The sequence below is a fragment of the Ursus americanus genome, chromosome 2, assembly GCF_024610735.1.
Source record: "Ursus americanus isolate L20-20 chromosome 2, mUrsAme1.1.p, whole genome shotgun sequence".
Lineage (NCBI taxonomy): Eukaryota > Metazoa > Chordata > Mammalia > Carnivora > Ursidae > Ursus > Ursus americanus.
The window spans coordinates 92180980-92202053 of record NC_142128.1 but is presented as its reverse complement, the minus strand read 5'-3'; the positions used below and the strand labels follow the sequence as shown (position 1 = coordinate 92202053).

Sequence of the window (21074 nt, the reverse complement as noted above, 5' to 3'; positions counted from 1 at the left end):
TATAGAGGAAGGGAAAGGACTACATCCTGGATGACTTCATTTAAAAAGAAACAGTCTATGGTGCTGGAGGTCAGAGAATACCTGTTGGAAAAGGTGGGAGGCAGTGGGGAGGGTATTGTCTGGGAAAAAGAAGAAAGAATTCTGAGGTGCTAGAAACGCCAGATATCTTGATCTAGGTAGTGTCTGGTATATCACAAGCATATTATGTAAAAAAATCAAGACAGACCCCTAAGACATTTTTCCTTTTTTTTTAAAGATTTTATTTATTTAGTTGTGCGTGTGTGTGAGAGAGAGAGAGGGAGGGAGAGAGAGAGAGAGCGCACAGAGGGAGAAACAGACTCCCTGCTGTGCTGAGAGCCCCTGCCGGGCTTGATCCCAGGACCCTGAGATCATGACCTGAGCCGAAGTCAGATGCTAACCGACTGAGCCACATAGGCACCCCAAGACGTTTTTACTCTTTACTGCATGTATCTTGTATCTCAACTTAAAAAACAAGTAACATCAACAACAATTTCTTCAATGGTGCCCGAAGAGGATCAATTCCAAGTACCTGAATACTCCATAAAGGTCTTTAGGATGTGGCCCCCACTGACCACTCCAGTCTTACTTTTCATCACCATCTGCCTCATATTTTATTCTCTACCAACGGAAGTATTAGGGTTTCCTTGCACACAATATATTCTTTTTCACTCTAGGTCTTGTTTGGTTCAAGAATTCCCCTAAATCTAATGTTAAATCTCTACTCATCCCCTAGGTCCCACTTAGTTCAAGAAGCTCTTTCAAGAAATCTTTTTTAGCCCAGCCTGTATTAGGTACTCCTCTGATGTTTCCAATATATTCTATGAGAAAGTCCATATTGTTGTACGCTGCACGGCGTATAATATTTGCTCAATAATTGTTGAATGACTGAAAAAAATCACTATTCTGCCTGACTATAACAAGTTTCATATTCCTAAAGGTAATGTTGGGACAATTCACATAAAAGATAAAGCTGAATGGCAATGGGACTTAGGACAGCAGATGTACCACCACACAGAGCTAAATTTTTTAATACTGGTACTTAATGTTTAGAAGGAAGTATGCCTCCAAAATTAAGCATATCCTTAAAATTATCTATAAGCTAGGAAAACTAAAAGTGAAGTGGCAGACCAAAAAGGTAAGAATAAAGAAGCGAATCTGAGGGACACCTGGGTGGCTCAGTCAGTTGAGCACCTGCCTTCAGCGCACTCAGGTCATGATCCCAAGGTTCAAGGATTGAGGCCCACATCAGGCCCCTTGCTCAGCAGGGAACCTGCTTCTCCCTCTGCTTGCCATTCCCTCTGCTTGTGCAGGTGCGCGCGTTCTCTCTCTCTCTGACAAGTAAATAAATAAAATCTTCAAAAAAAAAAAAAAAAGCGAATCTGAAAAAACTATATATTGTATGATTCCAATTATACAATATTATATTCCAGAGCACCTGGGTGGCTGAGTTGGTTAAGTGTCCGATTCTTGATCTCAGCTCAGGTCTTGATCTTGGGGTTGTGAATTCAAGTCTTAAACTGGTCTCTACGCTGGGCATGGAGCCTACTTAAAAAAATTTTTTTTTAATTATATTCCAAAAAAACACATGAAAAGATACTCCACATCATAAATCATCAGGAAAATGCACATAAAAATGTCATACCACTACACACTCAGTGGAATGGCCAAAATCTGGAACACAGACAACACCAAGTGGTGACAAAGATGTGGAACAACAGGATCTCTCATTCAGTGTTGGTAGGAATGCAAAATGGGACAGCCACTTTGGAAAACAGTCTGGTGGTTTCTTACAAACTAAACATACTCTTACAATACAATCAAGCAGTCACTCTCCTCACTATTTACCCAGAGGAGTTGAACCCTTATGACTACAAAAAACCTGTAAACGGATGTTTAGAGCAGCTTCATTCACAACTGCCAAAACTTGGAAGCAACCAAGATGTCCTTCCGTATACATAAACTGTGCTATATACGACAAGTGTTAAAAAGAAATGAGCTATCAAGCTATGAAAAAACATGAACAAAACTTAAATGCATTGCTAAAAGAAAGAAGCCATCTGAAAAGGCTACCTACCGTATATACGATTCCAACTCCAGGACACTATGGAAAAGGCAAAACTAGATAGACAATAAAAAGATCACTTGTTGCTAGGAGTTGGCATGAGGAGAGATGAATAGGCAAAAAACAGAGGATTTTTTGGATAATGAAAATACTCTGTATGAAACTATAATTGTGAATACTTGTCATTATATATTTGTCCAAACCCACAGAATGTACCACACCAAGAATGAGCCCTCTGTAAACTATGGACTTCAAATAGCAATGTAGATTCATCAATCTTTTTTTTGGTAATAAATGTACCACTCTGGTGGTGGATGCTGATAATGGATGAGACTGTGCATATGTGGGAGCAGGGAGTGTATGGGAAATCTCAGTACCTTCTTCTCAATTTTGCTGAAAATCTAAAAACAGTCTTTTAAAAACAAAAAGAATTTTAGAAAATCAACAATTGAACCTGAAATCTTTCCTAAATATGGAGAATATATTGACAGGATTTTACTCCCTACTTCCTTCCCCTCCACCCCCCTTACCACTTTGTCATTTCGCACCTAAGAAGCTGTTGAGTTCTATCCTGACACTGAGTAAAATGAATTAACTAACGCATGTCAATCATTAGAAAACTAGGTGTTACTACTACAATATTCAATGATGCTTTCATAAAAATATTATCTAGTCTGGCCTTTGGGATATTCTAAGTTGCTCTTAAATGCATTTAGAGATCTATCTATTCTAAGGATTTTTTTATTTCGCAAAACCATCTTTTTTTTATAGCAGTAGGAAGAAAATAAATTGGCCTTCTGTGCTCTTACAAACAGGTTTTCATCAACTGCAGACGTACTGACCTATCATAATAAAATCGCATTTCTGAAAAAATTGACTCAGATAATGAGTCAATCCATTAAAACCTACAACTCAATTTTTCTAAATATATGGAGAACCTTTTATTTATCTCTTAAGTCGCTGATAAATTTAAAGAAAAGCTAAATTCAAGCAAAGAATGTTTAATCAAAACAGTTCAAAAACTTCTTTCAATGGGGTCATTAATGTAAAATTTGACATATAAAATCGGGGTTTTAAAAAAGTAATTATAGGGAAAGCATTTCAAAAGGAAGGTTAAAATCAAAGGTTTTTTTTTTCAAGTACAGCACTTAAATATGGAAGACTACTACTCTTTAACAGAATGTCTCCACAAAAATGGACTGTTAAGCAAGCATGACCAGTATACAGGGAAGGTCAAATCAAGACCAAACACAATATGGCTACTTTCAGCAAAAGCAGAGGTACAGCTTATCTATTAAAAGAAAAAAAAAAAAAAAAAAAGGCAAGAGAGACTGACAAAAGGTTCTCCATTTTTCAAGCTCTGGAAACTTCAACATGGTGAGTTAAGGAAGATACAAATTCATGTGGTGACCAATTTGGATTTTACAGATTAAAATGTAGCTTGAATACAATCTAAGTGTAAACCCAAGTGCCAAGAGAGAATGCTGGATGCCAATATGTTTAGTTAAATTCCATTCACCCTCACCAGCCAACTCATATCAGTCCTGGAAATTAATTTTTTTTATCTAAAATGACTCATACTCAAAAATATTTTTCCATCATAACTGAAATATAGAAAGAAATCAGCTAAATGGGATAATTTTCTTCAAATAAGATTCTAATTATTTAAAGAGTAAAAATAATATAACTATTAAATCTACAGTTTTCATCTATAAATACACTATTTAAAATTAGATAGTATATAATCAAATGGTCCCTAATGACCTCTTCGAAAGTGATTTTAACTTCAAACATGACTGTAAAGGCAACCTAATTAGTGGGGAGCCCAAGAGAGAACTAGGATAAGGAGATCTAGATTCTAATCTCAATACTGCCATTTATTAGCTCTGATATACCCTTGATAAATATGGTTGAAAGGTTTAGAGAAAAACAAGAAAAGATTTTAGGAACACTGAAAAGTGGAGTAAAAGATGATACTCTAATAAGAAATCAAGGAAACCATTAATGGATAATATTTATTTGGTAAGGCTGTTTTGTTCAGGGAGTAAGTTTATTACGTAAAGTTCAGGCCTGCCAGCAACACAAGCAACAAAGCAATGAAAATGTAGGCTTGAGGACAAACTGAGATCATGTAAAGAGGTAAGTTTTCCGTGAGAGTGAACACAGAGAATCGGACCTTGGGAGGATAGTTTACATCAGCACTCTTCACTAAAACTACCTGAGATGTTGAAAATGTCGTCTTCGGTTTCCAGTATGGTAGCCAGGAGCCACATGTGGTTATTGAACCACTGAAATGTGGTTGGTGCAACTGAGGATCTAAATTTTAAATTTTATTTGATTTTAATTAATTAAAACTTAAATTTAACCATAAAATGGAATATTATTTAGTAGTAAAAAGAAACATGCTAGGGACACCTGGGTGGCTCAGTCAGTTAAGTGTCTGCCTTCAGCTCAGGTCATGATCCCAGGGCCCTGGGATCGAGTCCCACATGGGCTACTTGCTGAGTGGGGAGCCTGCTTCTCCCTCTGCCTGCTGCTCACCCTGCTTGTACGCACTCTCTCTGACAAATAATTAAATAAATAAAATCATTAAAAAAAAAAAAGAAATGAGCTATCAAGCCACAAAAAGACATAGAAGAATCTTAAATGTTATACTGCTAAATGAAAGAAGACAATCTCACTCATAAAACTATACAGTACAAAATGTGAATCCTAATATAAACTATGGAACTTAGTTAATAACAATTTATCAACACTGGGTCATTATAACAAATGCACCACACTGATACAAGACGTTAACAGAAGTAACCGTGAGAGGAAGGTGTATATGAAAATTCTGTATCTTCAGGACAATTTTCTATAAACCTAAAACTGCTCTAAAAAATTAAGTCTATTAAAAATTTTAAATTTAAGTAGCCATTTGTAACTAGTGGCTGGTACTGAATAGCACAGATCCATATCAATGAAAAGACTGATGTGGGAAGAAAATGAGGATGTATCTCATTCCTGACCACTACCTTCAAAAGTACACATACAGGAGGACCTGGCTGGTACAATCAGTACAGCATATGACTCTTGATCTCAGGGTTGTGAGTTCAAGCCCCACACTGGGTGTGGAGGTTACTTCAAAATAACATCTTAAAAAAAAAAAAAGTACAAATACATTTATTCCTGAATTACACAAAATTTATATGCAGCTTCAGTAACAAAACGATTTCAAATAGTCTAGAGGAGTAGCTTTCTAAACTGATGATTTTTGTTAAACAGAATTTAAGGAGGAAAATAACATTTACTGAATGAGTACTCGGTATCAGGTACTATACTGAAGATGTATGTTTATCTCATTTAAACTTCAAAACGAATCTTTATTTTTTTAAAGATTTTATTTATTTATTTATTTATTTACTTATTTGAGAGAAAGAGAGAGAGCAAGCACACACGCAGGTGTGTATGCCAGCAGCAGGGAGGTGCAGAGGGAGAGGGAGAGGGAGAGAGAAAATCTCAAGCAGGCTCCACACTCAGCTCCGAGCCTGAGGTGGGGGGAGGACTCGGTCTCAGGACCCTGAGATCATGATCTGAGCCAAAATCAAGAGTCAGTTGCTGAACTGACTGAGCCACCCAGGCGCCCCCAAAACAAGTCTTTATTTATTTATTTATTTATTTATTTATTTATTTATTTATTTTTAAAGATTTTATTTATTTATTTGACAGAGAGAGAGACAGCCAGCAAGAGAGGGAACACAAGCAGGGGGAGTGGGAGAGGAAGAAGCAGGCTCATAGCGGAGGAGCCTGATGTGGGACTCGATCCCGGAACGCGGGATCACGCCCTGAGCCGAAGGCAGACGCTCAACAACTGAGCCACCCAGGCGCCCCCAAAACAAATCTTTAAAGGAAGGTATCACCATTTCTATTTTTAGAGATAAAGAATCATAAAGCTTAAGTGATAAAAGATGGGAACCTAGATATTTCTGACTTCGAAGCCTGTGTTCTAATATATTCTGTACATATTTTTATGACTCCCAAAATTATGAACATAATTGCATTTTCCCACAAGGAATTTATCATCAGGAATATGTTTTTTAAAAACAGGACCAGGTTATATAGCACAGTAATTAAATAATGACACTCAGAGTCTAATGAGGTGTTGTCCCTATATTACATGGTCCCAAGCTAAGATGTTTTTTATTTCTGTCACCCCCCCCTTGCTGACCCTTTTACCTATAAAGCCTCTCTACTCCCACACCTAATTTACACCTTTTAATCTGATGTGGGATTAGAGAACAGATAATCAAATTTATTAGAATTATGTACAAACAAAGAGAGCTCCTAAATCAGTACCTTAGTGCAGATGATCTGGTTCACTAATCTCATAACAATTAAAAGTCTTTTTGTATACTTCTTATTCTAAACTGGGACCTGGATAGGTAAAATACTGTTCTGTAATAAAGCTAAGAATGCAATAAGCCTATTTCATTCACAAATCTTCCACTAAGCCGTATTTTTAAGCATAGATCTCTAAACATCACCTCATTTAAAGATGTTAATGATTAAATGTATTGGGGTGTTTTTTTTTTAAAGATTTTATTTCAGAGAGGAGCGCATGTGTGCACATTTGCACGTGGCACATATAGGTGGGGAGGGACGGAGTGGGAGAGAGAGGGAGAAAGAATCTGAAGCAAACTCCACACTGAGCGTGGAACCACACGGGCTCAACCCCAGGACTGCAAGAGCCTTACCTGAGCCAAAACCAAGAGTCTGACGCTTAACTGACTGAGTCACCAAGGAACCCCAATGATTAAGTGTATTTATTTAGTATACTAGTTTTCCAATGTTACTATAAAAATTTAATGAGGTATATATAAAAAAACAGAAATATTTACAAAGAGTTAATACTTTTCTGAAAAAAGTCCCCCTATTAAAGAAAAAAAGCACTGGGGCGCCTGGGTGGCACAGCGGTTAAGCGCCTGCCTTCAGCTCAGGGCGTGATCCGGGCGTTCCGGGATCAAGCCCCACATGAGGCTCCTCCGCTATGAGCCTGCTTCTTCCTCTCCCACTCCCCCTGCTTGTGTTCCCTCTCTCGCTGGCTGTCTCTATCTCTGTCAAATAAATAAATAAAATCTTAAAAAAAAAAAAAAAGCACTGAGTTGTAAATATTCTTAAGTAATTCTTTCTCATCACTTTTTAAGTTGTTCTTATAACTAAGTTTTCCCTTAAAAAGGGTAATATTAGTAAGGTGACTTTTTATATGCCCTTCTGGTCCCAAGATTATGGCCAGAGGAGTATCACAGTCACCAAGAATACTCTGGAGGTTGCTAAGAGCTTGTTTTAAACTGTTTTCAAGTCTGATGGAGAACTCTGACATTTGGAAACAACTAAGAAAATATGAATATTTAAAATCACGTTTAAAGAAAGGGGAGAGGGAGAGTAATATCAAAATCTAAAACTTTCTTCCCCACTTACATCTCCTGGAACTCATTACAATCTTTACTAGTAACATGAAATCTGTTTTGCACTTATCACCATAAACTTTAAGATTTCAATTTAATTGGGGGGGGGTACCAATATGAATTTAAGATAAGGGTAAAATAGTATTTCCAAAGCCCTAAATCGAAACTTCAAATTAAGCAATTCTAAACTTACAGAAATCTGGGACACCTGGTTGGGTCAGTCAGAAGAGCATGCAACTCTTGATCCTGCGTGTAGAGATTATTAAAAAGAAAAAAAAATTTTTAAAGGGTGCCTGGCTGGCTCAGTGGGTAGAGTGTGTAACCTGATCCTGGGGTTTTGAGTTCAAGCCCCATGTTGGGTGTAGAGATTACTTAAAAATAGATAAATAAAATGAATAAATTTTCAGAAATCCAACTTTATTACACATTATTCCAGAAAGAAAAGAAGCCTAACAGTTTTCTCTCTCAATCCATGAACTAACCAAGCAAAAAAAGCTACAGATAAATTGCTTCCGTAACACCATCCGTGCTTTTTGGAGGGAGTCAGGTAGAGAGCCAAAACCTAGGTTAAATCTTATTCAACATGTGATTAAAAGCAGAGTATTAGGCAAATTACAACTCTAAATATTCTCAAACATTAGCTGAGTAAAATAATTATAAAGTCAGATTCATAAAGATCAAAGAATTTCAACCTAACAATCATTTTCCAATACAATCTCAAATAAGTCCTGTCTGTTAACATTCCAAGTTTCTTCTACACATTAAGAAAAAAGGGGGAGGGGCGGAGAGAAACCAAAAAGGCAAACAAGTTGTAGAGAGCAAAATAAGTATTAGTTGCTCATATTTGTATATAACATTATAATTTAGTTAATTCCCATAACCCAATAAGGAAATATAAATGAGTCTGATAGTTTGAGTAGAACTCCTTTGGAATGATCAAAACTAGAACTGCAAACTGCTGTGACTTTCAACTTTTCTTCCATTAAGAGTCCCTGGCAGTCTGCCTACTGTACTCAAGAAAAGCATGCAAAGAATGAGGTGATTTTTGATTCCTAACAATCATATCCCAAAATTTTTTCTGCAATTTTAATTATACACAGTACTGCTCCTTAATCTTGACTCAGTATAATTTTAAGTTAATTCCACAGAGACAGAAAGTAGAATAGTGGATGCTAGGGACCAGGGGGAGGAGAAATGGGGAGTAACTTCCTAATGGGTACAGTTTCCTTTGGGGGTGATAAAAGGGTTTTGGAATTAGAAAGTGGTGTTTGCACAACATTGTGAATATACTACTACTACTGAACTACTTACTTTTAAATTACTAGTTTTATGTTAAATGACCTGAACCGTAATTAAAAAATTGTTTATGTTAGGGGCGCCTGGGTGGCACAGCGGTTAAGTGTCTGCCTTCGGCTCGGGGCGAGATCCCAGCGTTCTGGGCTTGAGCCCCACATCAGGCTCCTCTGCTATGAGCCTGCTTCTTCCTCTCCCACTCCCCCTGCTTGTGTTCCCTCTCTCGCTGGCTGTCTCTATCTCTGTTAAATAAATAAATAAAATCTTTAAAAAAAAATTGTTTATGTTAAGATATATATTAAACTCTCTCTCTCTCTAATGACCCCTTTAGAAGTCTTCTTCAAAAACACTGCTACCATTTTCAAACACTACTTAGATATTGGAGATTTTTAGATGCATTACAAGTTAAATTATTACCATATATGCACAGTAATAATCAGTGAGATGAGTACTGACGTCAGTGCTAAAATGCTTAACATCAAAATACTGCTGACATATGACATATATTTGTTAATAATCTCAAAGAAAAACGTAAATGAACCTTAAAATATTTTTTCCTCTATGGCAGGTCACCATTTCAGTCAGCTCAACTGTGCATGAAAGGTCAACTCAAATTTTTTACTAGAATTCTTTTCCTAAACCTCAACCGATTAAGGAAACATTGTGAACTAATAAGAAGTGTCTAATATTATATAAAGGGTAAACAAGAATATTATATAAGAAATGAACAGGCACAAGTCTGACCAATAATGGCTATAAATAAATATGCTAAAGTTAACTGTCTTGCGGATGGAGGGCATCATTACTTAGAATTAGTAAGCTGCCCACTTAAAATATATATCATCTATTTAAGAAACTATGGAATAAGAAAAATTCCTTTGTATTATGCCAGACAAAATCAATCTTAGGGCATAACAACCTCCAAAGCTAGCCCAAATCCAGCCTAGACTCCAGGATTAAACAAGAGAATGAGGTCTTCAAGAGCGTCCTACAAGAACGGGCTGATCTGGAAATCTACTGTGACCGTTTTGATGCAGGCCAATGTGAGAATTTAAATCCATCTGAATCTAACCCCGAAGAATACCTGAACTCCTGAGCGTTGACAGGGCCAAAACTAAACCAGGTCAATATACTCTGCCAAAGAACATCTTGCTCCAAGGTATCCACCAAACAAGGATCATTTATCAGTGTATTCTTCACCTTGTGGAGTGCCAACCACTCTCAAGATATATCCAAGGGTAGACTGATTAGACCCCCATAAAATTCCATTTCAAATCCCAAGATCTAGAGATAAAAAAAGGTGCAGAATTCTAAATGGTTTATGGCTTTAAAAAATTATAAATGAAGAATTTCAAATGTTAGCTGACCCAGCTTGAACATCCCCGAATGTTACTAAATTTTAAATTTCCATGAAGTATTTCAAAGGCACAATTTAGTAACTGTTTACATAGCAAATTAAAGCCATGAAACCATTACAGCAAAACCATAAATCTGTCCTATGTAAATGGTATGAGTTTCTAGATCAACAGCATTTATATTTGCTGAAAGCAAAAGTAAGTGTTTCATTTGTAATTCACATGAATACTTTCTCAAACTTATAAGTGAATATCTGGCAGTGTATAAATAATGTTAATAGAAAGGTATTAGAGCTAAAGGCAAGTACAGTATTATAAAGCATAGCTCCAGATCAAAACAAGGAATCTGTCAACACAGGAAAGGCTTCAAAGTTAAATCTTGAGACACATGGTGGCAGTAGTAAAGCATCTAATTTGTGTCACAAGACCTGGGTTTGAGTAAGCTCTTTCACCTATTAATTATGTGGCTTTTTTGCTACTTACATAGCTTCTCCTAGCCTCAAATTCTTCATATATAAAGTGAGAACAATACCACCAATATTACGGCCCAAATATGAGGATTAAATGAGAATGTTTCAGATGCTTTGAAAAACTAAATTTTTTATGTACAAAAAATGTTTTCAAATATCTTCAAGTAAATCAAATAGATATTAACTTTTAATATTACCAAGAAAATGCACATCTAATTCTTAAGCTATGGTTCCAAAACCTTACAAGGAAATTCTTAAATATTACTTAAGAAACTGAAATTATCAGAATAAATACTTATAAAATATAACAATGCAGGGATCATATCTTAAAACAGTTCTGACACCTATTAAAACCAGAGCTCTCTAAAAGATTTTTCAGTATTCAACAGAAATAGGGATCCAGACCCAACCCATGAACTGTTGGGTCAACATCCAATTTCAAATACAAAACCTTAACATTTAAAAATCTTTTGTTTTGGGGACGCCTGGGTGGCTCAGTAGGTTAAGTGTCTGCCTTTGGCTCAGGTCATGATCTCAGGGTCCTGCCAGTTGTCTGCTTCTCTCTCTGCCTGCTGTTCCCCCACTTGTGCTCACTCTGACAAATAAATAAATAAAATACTTTTTAAAAATAAAAAAAATTTGTTTTTCAGGAAAATGATATTAAGTATGAGGCAAATTAGTCCTTCACACAACAAGATGAGATTTTTTTTTTCATAACAAAGCAAACTAACCACTTACAATTTTCAAACTTGTACATTGTAATAGGTTTAGGGTCACAAATAAATATAAGCATCATGATAGACAAGATAGACTTTACTTGCATTTTATGCTCACCCAACAAAATTCAGCATAAAAAAAAATTATGGATTTGAGCACTTAAAAAAAAAAGGGGGGGGTCCTTTCTGAAACTATTCCCTGAAAATTCACATTAGGTGAAGCCATGTGAAAGTTGTTCTCTCCCCATACTTTAAAGTCAAAACACCCACATTATTTATGCTAGGAATAAAATGAAAGTTATTCATATTTTCCCACTATACTTCAATCCTAAACAACAATAAGATAGTTCAACCTCCACGTTTGTTTGTTCGATTGTTAGTGTACTTACTGTCAATTCTCTTGAAAGAATTAGACTAGCTCCACCCATTAAATTTCACATAACCTAAAAATGATTCGAATTAAAACACAGACAATTCTAAGCAGAAATTTACCCTAAAAATGGATGAAACATATTAACTGGCATCTTCTCTGCACAGGTCAATCTTCCTTTTAAGAACACAAACTAGACGGACCACGCAAATGAATGTTAAATATTAGAAAGCAATCTTCGCGGATGTATCCAAACAACTTTAATATAAATTTCTGCACACCTAGGTAGAAACTGGAATAGAAATAACTTGAATCATTCCCCCCGCCCCCACTTGGAAATGGACGAGGTAGACGTCTCAAAAAATTAAATTTAGGAGTAGTCGCAGTGAACTGAAGTTACAGGCACTACTACCAGAGGGCAAATGCGGGAAAAGAGCTGCCTCTCCAAAAGCCTAAACATTCAAAAGAGAACGGTCGTTTCTAGTTTTGAAAGTTACAAAAAAGTTTAGAAATCTTATTAAAATCTGCTTTAGAAATCAAATACCAAACTCAAAGGAAAGGTTAGTCTTAAAACAAATTACTGAAAGGCAAAAACTAGAACATAAGACAGGACACAAGAAGTTCTACCCTGCAGATGAACGAACCACTTCCCTCCTGAAGAAATGCTTCGTTAGTTCCATTCAGGGCTAATGTTGTTTCTTATGCGGCACATTAATAATTCAAAACGGTTCGTTTAAAGAAAAGTTCTATTCAAACACTACAATTTGTCTTCGCGTTGCCAGTTAGTGGCTTTGTTTCCAGTTTCATGGACTATTCTGGGATGTCAAGAGTTATATTATTACTGCTCCAAAAGAGCCCTTGTTTCACAACCTCACCGGGGACGTGGGCATAACTGATGTTCAGAGAGAACTGGTGCCAAGATATGTTTTAAGAAGAACATCCCTTAGCCCTCCATCCCTCCCCATCCCTTATCGATAATCGCGTTTTACCTTGTATGTTTTTTGCTGCTGCACTTATTTTTTTTTTAAAAAAAGACACTCGCTTACACAATTTCCCTATCGCCATCAGGAAGAAAGAAGACCATCTGGCTCGATCTCCAGGAGCTCCAGGAAAACAGACACAGTAAAACCCACCGGGCCGAGGAAGGGGAGGGCTTAAGGGTCCGGGAAGGGAGCAGCCCTGAGGTGCAGGAGCAGCCCGAGCGCAGGGACGCGGAGGCGGTGCCAGTTTACGGACGCCTTCACCTCCCCACCCCCACAGACCCGGGGTCCAAAAAGCATTTCCTGCGCTCACCCTCCAGCAGCCGAGGCCCTCGGAGTAACCGCCGAGCCGGGCGACCTTCTGGCCCCCTCCCTCCGGTCGAAGTCTCCCGAGCCCTCCCCTCGTCCGGGGCGGCGTCCGCACGTCCCCACGGCCTACGCACCCCAGCAGGCCCTCTCGGCCGCGCTCCAAGGCCTAAGGCCTAGGGACGCCGGGCGCTGACAAGCCCCTCCGCCACCGGCGGGGCTGAGGCCGGGGGGGGCGGGGGGCCGCTACCGCCGAGGGGCGGAGGGCGGGCGAGGCCGGCCCCCTCCCCGCCGCGGTTGCCTATTGTTCCCGACCGAGGCCGGGCGGCGGCCGCCGCCCTCCCCATGCCGCCGCCGCCTGCCGCTCGCTCACCGCGCTGGTCCGAGCAGCAGCTCCTCTCAGCTCCGAGTCCCCGCGGCCGTCGCCACCGCCGCGGCAGCCGTCGCCGCCGCCGCCGCCACCGTCGACTCTGACTCTGTCCCAGGCCGCTGGGCCACGGCCGCCGCCGCCACCACCAGCGCCGCCTCCGGCCTCCCACCTGCTGCTGCTGAGGCTGCTCCTGCAGCAGGGGCCATCTTGTTAGTCGGCCTCCTCTTCCTCCTCCTCCTCCTCCGCCCCGTCGCTCGTTGTCCTCGTCCCCTTCCTCTTCCTCGGGCTCCGGCCCGCCCCGGAGACTGGGGCGGGGACAAGGGCGGGGACGAGGGCGAGGCCCCTCCTTCGGGGGGCGGGGCGCGCAGCGGGCGGGGAGGGGCGGGGCGGGCGCGGGAGGAAAGCTCTGAGTCACCCGCAGCCAACGCCCGGGAGCGAGGCGGGCGATGCTCTGCGCCAACCCCAGGGCGTACCCCCGCCCGGAGCCGCCGAACTGGTCCGGCCGACTGCGGGCCCTCCCCCACCAGCGCCTTTGCGCCTGGCGGCAAGTGGCTCGCCGGCGAGGGGGATTGAGAAATTCCTGACGTTTCCATCGAACCCCGCACTCCCTCTGCCCCTAGGATTTCTCAGCTCTCGTCCCTCTATCCCGTTCCTTCTCACATCCCCCCCTTCCCCAACCCCCAGCCAAAAGAATTTGTTCTTGTGTTATCCACGTTCTGGATCACACCAGCTTTGCCCTAGACACCAATCTCACCGACCCCCGAAAAGAGTTCGGCTTCCCAACGTGGCGAAAGCGCCCAAGGGCCTGGACACTCACTGGTCCAAAACGTCTCTCCGGACCTAAGTGAAAGATGATAGCTGTCTAGGGGGGGACGGGAAGATTCGGCCCATGGAAGAGTTCCTGGATCTAAAAAGCTAACCTTGCGGTGATGAAAGTTTCTTCTCCCTTACAGAAAAGAAGCCATTTTGATTTGGGGTGGTGGGAGACCCCTTCCAGACAATCGCTCTTCACCAAACCCGTGCTTTTAAAAAAGGGAGAGACAGGAATTCTTTTTCGTATCATACAGTCCTAATTTCAAGATAAATCGTCTAGAATAGAGATGGTCCTCATATAAACACCCAGTTAATACTCCTCTGCATTATTCCCTTTTTTGCTTCAGGTCTTGGCCAAGAGAGCAGAGATTCGCTTTCCTATCCTTTCTTCACTGCAGACATCACCAATACCAAAAACAGTATTATATTTAGAGAAGCTACTGCCTTTAACTCAATAAATTCAATCATTATAAGTGTTTTATAATATTTGTAAAACACAGATCACACACCTTCCTAAACTCTGAGCGGCGGTCTTTTTGGTTGCTGACACCTTCCTGCTACTCAGATTTCAGCTTCTTTTTAGAAGACTTATTGATGTCTTTCTATTGACTGGAATTTACTCCCTTTGAAGTGGCTAAATCTGTAACCTTCCTTTCAATTTACTCAACAGTAACCCCAGTCCTACAAAGAACTAACTTCTAGCTATCAGAGGGATTAGGTTAGTGTATGCTAATCTAAAGGATATCTATCTCTTGGACAGCCTTTCCCTCCTCATTCCCCTGCTAGGAAAGACATTAATCTGTTCCTCCTGTTTTTCCTCCTCTCTTCTCCCTCCTAGGGAACCTTCCACAACAGAAGGTTTTAGCGGCCGTTGCTAGGCAAACATGCCAACTTCCCTGTTTAGGTGAAGCAAATAACCCAACTTCCATTACAAGCAACCTAGATAATATAATTTCTTTAAACTATTAATAGTTGCACCTCAGTTGGTAAATCCCTTTCAAGGTTAACTTATAAAATATGATGCTAAAGTTTAATTTATTTTTATTTCATCAATATTTCAGTTAAATACAGGTTTAAAGCCAAGGGGCTTCCCAGAATTCACTTTAATAATATAATTAAACAGAAACATTTGGCAGAAAAAGGAGAAAAGCAGCTTTGAAAATTACTTCCGTGTTTACAATAAAAGCTAATCTATGAGAAACATTTATATGCTTTGAACTCCCCACTTAGGGTAGATGTATAAATTACAGAGAATAATTTGTTCCTTGAGACTGGGCCTATTTAGAAGAAAGATAGTATGGTTATTTGGCAAGAAAAAAAAATAGTGATTCTGGATTTTATTCCAAAATTAATAACACAGTAAGAATTTTAGCTACTGAACTAAGCTCTTTTTTTTCCCGATTTTGCTGTTTAAGATTTTTGCTATTGTTACGTAGTAAAGTTTTTCAGGGTGTTGAGAGGTAATATAAATAAGATTTGAAAAGATATATTGAAACTGATATATATATATATATATTTAAAGTTTCAAACACTTAAAATTGTATAATTTGTTTCAATCCAGCTATTTTTATTAATCCAGTGAAATAGTGTTTGAGAACTTTCTTGAGCTAAGATAACACTTTAAGAGCATATTACTGAAGACAAACAGCTTATATATTTTATAGTCATTTGTGCTTAGAAATCACTCCTCTGTAGTTTTAACACAACTTAAACAATTTAGTTTTATTTTGTATTTTATTATTTAATTCTGATATAGAATGCCTAGAAATTTAGACTCTGCCCTGGCTTCCATCATTGGTATTCTATGAAAATTAAATGAGTCATTTCATGTAAAGGACTTAAAATAGTTCATGGCATTATAGTAAGTACTTAAATGATTTTTAAAAATCCTTTTTATGTTTACATCATTATAGTCTTTAGTTTTTTCATTAGTCAAATGAGGATGACAAGTCATCAAATACGTTTTTGCTCTTAGCATGAACTGTAAAAAAAATTAATGCTAGTTTTTAGATCACAAATCAGTTAAAATAAAGCCTTACGAGTTTTTTCAATGTATTTTCTAATATACTGTACTCTATTGTTCTTCCTTTAATTTTGTCCTTTTTTGAGACTAAACTTTGTTTTTCAAGTTATGCAGTGTGATTAACCTAGCACATGCTTAAATAATACTCTGGAATGTGTAATTGTCAACCTAAGGCATTGTTTGTTTATTTTAAAACTAGAAAAGATTTTTAGGTACCAACCAACTTATATGAAACAGAGACTAAGAAAGGTTGGATAGATCATGTATCTACCCAACTCCTTTGTAGATAAGTATCATATTATTGAGGAGGGGGTTAGAGAGCGAGAAGGACTATTCCATCCTACAAGGATGAATAAGTCATTTGTCCCTCCCCTAAAGAAATTCAACAATCTAGTAAGAGCAATACAATAAAATATACGTATAAACAACTACAGTATAAAATAAACTGGGTCATTATTACATAGAAAGTATAAAGTTCTATGAAAGTTAAAGGGAAGAATTGGTAGGAATCATCATTCTAATGTCACAGAAACTACCTTTGACAGGTAAACGTCACTATGTCTGATATTAGATGTGTACCCAGAGCCACAGAAATACAATAGCTCTCAGTTCAGGGCAGGATTCGGATGAAGGATAAGTTTTGGGAAACAGAAGGTATGTGAATAGAGTTTAGATTAACTAAAAAACTTGGTTAAAGTATGACTAGAACCTGAGACCTCTCCAATGTAAATGATTTATGTGGGGAGAGGGAATGACATCCTCAAACACAAACACATGCACAAAATAACACTAGAGCTGAGTCACCTGTATTTTCTAGACTGCTTTAGTTAAAGTAAGGGTGGGAGTCCAAATAAGTCCTCTTCATCCTCCCCACCCCAACCCTCTCTCATACATAGATTCTCCATTACTTACTCCCTTCCCCGGTGGACAATCCTATTACCACTGTTCATTAAGATAAATCTCTAGAAAATAAATGGAAAAGAAGATATTCCAGGCAATTACACTAAGGAAATATGAGGAAAGCAATAGCTTCTGACCTACCCTTCACTTTAGAGATCAGTCCCAAAAGAGGCCCCAGTCAGCACCTGCAAGACTAGACCCGAGGGGTTGCCTTAGATTTAGGGTAACAATCCAAAGTAATCATGGCAGATGCAGCCCAAGCCAGTTCTGGAGTTTCTGGAGGTAGGTCGCTGTAGGCTTGATTCCAGAAGAGTTAAAAAAAAGTGATGTTTCTGAGTCCCTCCTGAAACTGCTTCTGAACCTGTCAGCAAGCCCCCTTGCTCAACTGTAGATAGACCCAAACAGTTAAAACCAGAAGCCCACCAAACAACTTAACTCATGATCTAACTAAAACACCATTGTGCTTATTTCTTATCACACTTTCTTGAGGCATTGATGAAGGCGTTTTACTATGACCCAGAACATACCACCCACCCAACCAGAAAAGCCCTGATAGCAATGGAATGCCTAGAAGACCATGCCCCACATATCCCCTCATACCCCTTTCCTGCCCATGATCATGGGCTGAACACACACGGACCCCCCCACCTGTGACCACATGCTCTCTGCCTACTTTCTTACACTCACACCCCTGAACCTCTCTCTATCAAACTCCAGATGTCCATCTTGCTGGCAGAGAGGTCAGTCATCAAAACTTAAGCCACATCCCCAGGCTGCCCACACCCAAATAAATTTCTCTCTTCCTCTCTTCCAGACTCTCATCTCTTGAGTTACTGGCTTCTCTTGTGACAAGTTTATCTGAGTTTGTTCAGCAACATTGTTGGCAAACCCAGCCAGGAGCTGTGATTTCAATTTATCCCCCCTTGGGATTTTCCAGGATGGAGCAGTTGGGCCCGGAAGTGTGCTGGGGCTCACCAGTTTGTTTCCTGAGTTAGCGGCTATGATAGATCTTTAGATAACAAACTGGTCTACCTTTCAGGAAGTCCTTCAGCCCAACATTGAGCATCTCTGAACTTCAGCTGACCTTTTGAGACTTATTCTGGGGTGATAGTAAACAGAGCACCTCTATGAAAGAGACATCAGACAACTTTCAGGCAAGAGGCCTCTTCTAGGCACAGTTTAAACAGGGTCAAGAGAAAGCAGCTCCACTTTTCACCTAGTAAAACTCACTGAAGTTTTGTTGGATTTCATTATCGTACTAGTTTTCTAGGGTTGCTGTAATAAATACCACAGACTGATGGCTTAAACAGCAGAAATTTTCTCAGAATGCCAGATGCTGGAAGTCTAAGATCAAGATATTGCCAGGTTTGGTCTCTTCCAAGGACTCTCTCCTTGGCTTGCAGCTGGCCATCTTCTCCCTCTGTCACATTGTGTTCATTCTGTGTCTATTTGTATCCCAGTCTCTTCTTATAAGGACACTAGGCATATTGGATTAAGGTTTACACATCTGATCTCATTTTACTTTAATTACCTCTTTATGGGCCCTATCTCCAAATAAAGTCACATTCTAAGGTACTAGGGGTTAGGACTGTAACACAGGAATTTGGGAGTAAGGGACACAATTCAGCCCATAACAATAATAAATACTCACTTTAAGAATATCATAATTATTAATAAAAGGCACCCCCTATGAAGGTTCAATTTCAGATTTATTCAGTTAAACCTGAAGTTTTTCTTTCTTTCTTTTTTTTTTCAGATTTTATTTATTTATTTGAGAGAGAGAGAGTGAGCAAGAGAGAGAGAGAGAGAAGCAAACTCTCTGCTGAGCAGGAAGCCCAATGCAGGGCTTGATTCCAGGATTCCGGGATCACGACCTGAGCCAATGGCAGAGTTTAAACCAACTGACCCACCCAGCTTTCCTCATTGCTCTTTGTATCATGAAATATCAGTGCTTTCTGGGTATGAATTAGCAACAACAAATAGGATACTAAAATAAAAAAAAACTGATTTACAAGAATTATCTGAGTTATACCACAATAAGAGTTATCAAAAAACAGAACTTGAATTCTAGTCTATTCAGATAGAACTTGAATAGACTCAAGATTAATATGAAAGGATTTATATATGACCTTCATTTAAGAGTTCTCTCTAAATAAGCAATTATAGATATATTGACATCAAATACATTTTGTAACCAAATGACATCCTCTAGCACAAATGTATGTTCAATATCTCTTGGGTAATATTAGGTTTGGCATGTCATGACTAGCCAGTTAAAAAAAAAAAAAAAGTTTCATGTGTAAATCATTCTGGAAACCAGAACTCAAAAGGTATGCTTTAAGCAAAATGAAGAGGAACTTTCTTTTGCTCCATGCCTTACTTTCTAGGATCTGGATTTGGGGGGAGTCTTCAGAGTTCTTTATGATGATCCAAGAGGTTAGGGATTAAAGATGAGCTGGCTTAGTTGGTGGATTCTCTCCCTCCGCCCCTCCCCTGTGCTTGCTCTCTCTCTCTTTCTAAAATAAATTAATTTAAAAAATAAAAATAAAAAAATAAAATAAAATCTTTAAAAATAAATACATACTGACATACATACATACATATGCACATAAATATGAGCTCTGCCACTTGGGGCAGATCATGAACCAGATAGGAAGATGTCCCTATGGTGGTTACTTCATTGAAGATGAATATTCCGCTACGTGCTACTCCTTGAGTCTGTTTCCCTTTCGTTATCCTCTGGGTTGGAATGAAATCTTGTTTGAATGTTCCATTGTTTTCTCAGCTATGCTACTGTCAATCAATAGGAGAGTTCTGCCATCAAACTTAGGCCAGTAGTTCTCATGCAGACCAGTGTAGCATCAGCCATGGGAAATACCCACAGTTCCCCCAGGGGAAAAGCAAATCTCAGGGGTAAGTGTCAGTTTTTCTCCACCTGGATATATGTCTCCTGTTGTCGATCTTGGACGGGTAAGAAAACCTGGTACAAACCCTTGCTGTACCACTTAGTGGCTGTGTGAGCTTGTATAAATTAAGCTTAGAAAACTTCAATTTCCTTCACTATATATTAAGGATTGTAAAATGCATCTAAGATGGTTTTTATGGATATTAAAATGAGAAAATACATGTAGAGCATCTAATGCAATGCCTGACATCAACTAGGCCCTCAGTGAGGGGGAGTTATTAAAATTATACTAGGTAGTATGTGTTGCATTAGGCTGATGATTCTCAGTTTTGCAGTGTACGTTTAAAAACTTTGTATCTCCAGCTCGGACCCTGGAGATTCTGGCTTGAGGTATTATTGTGGGGCTAGGGATCTTTAATTTTTTTGAATTTTATGGGTTGATCCTATCCTACGGTCTGAGGTAAGAACCACTGATGTATATCAATGGTCAGGTCAACAAGCTTTTTTGGTAAATAGCCAGATAATAAATATTTTAGGCTTTGCAGGCCACACAGTCTCTGTCACAATTACTCAGCTCTGTCATTGTAGCAGGAAAGCAGCCCCAGACAAAATGTAAATAAATGAGCATGCCTATCTTCCAATAAAACTTTATGTGTAAAAACAGACAAAAAGAGTTGGTGGGCTGGACTTGGCCCCCAAGCTGTTGTTTTCCAACCTTGTCTTATATGAAGAGAGGTTTTATTTGCCAAAGTCAGGGAAAGTATTTTATTATGTTCAGCCATAGCATTAAAAGCTTTATATGTAATAATGACCACTGTTTGGTGTTACACATGATTAACTAAACAGAACTCCTGCCTTCCAAGGAATTAGTTTCTAAAACAATAAAAGCACAGACATCATGTTTGTAAGTAAACCCATATGACTAATTCTCATATAAACAGATGACTATACGAGACTAAACGTGAAACTGAGTTCAGAGGTGGGCTGATTTTCCTAATGCTCTCGATTGACAAATATCAGATAAAATAAAAGGAGCATTCAGT

At 39.0% G+C, this 21074-nt stretch overlaps 1 protein-coding gene across 6 annotated transcripts in view; it reads right to left on the bottom strand.

Moving 5' to 3' along the window:
* The window catches only part of RC3H1 (ring finger and CCCH-type domains 1), a 79751-nt gene extending 66088 nt beyond the window's left edge, over positions 1-13663 (bottom strand). For 3 of the 6 annotated variants that reach the window (XM_045811468.2, XM_087858741.1, XM_087858742.1), the window contains exon 1: positions 13394-13663. The gene's annotated coding sequence lies outside the window, so the exon portion shown is untranslated. The remainder of the gene's footprint in view (positions 1-13393) is intronic. The other 3 variants (XM_045811467.2, XM_045811469.2, XM_045811470.2) reach the window with 1 other exon arrangement.
* Positions 13664-21074: the final 7411 nt, after the last annotated feature.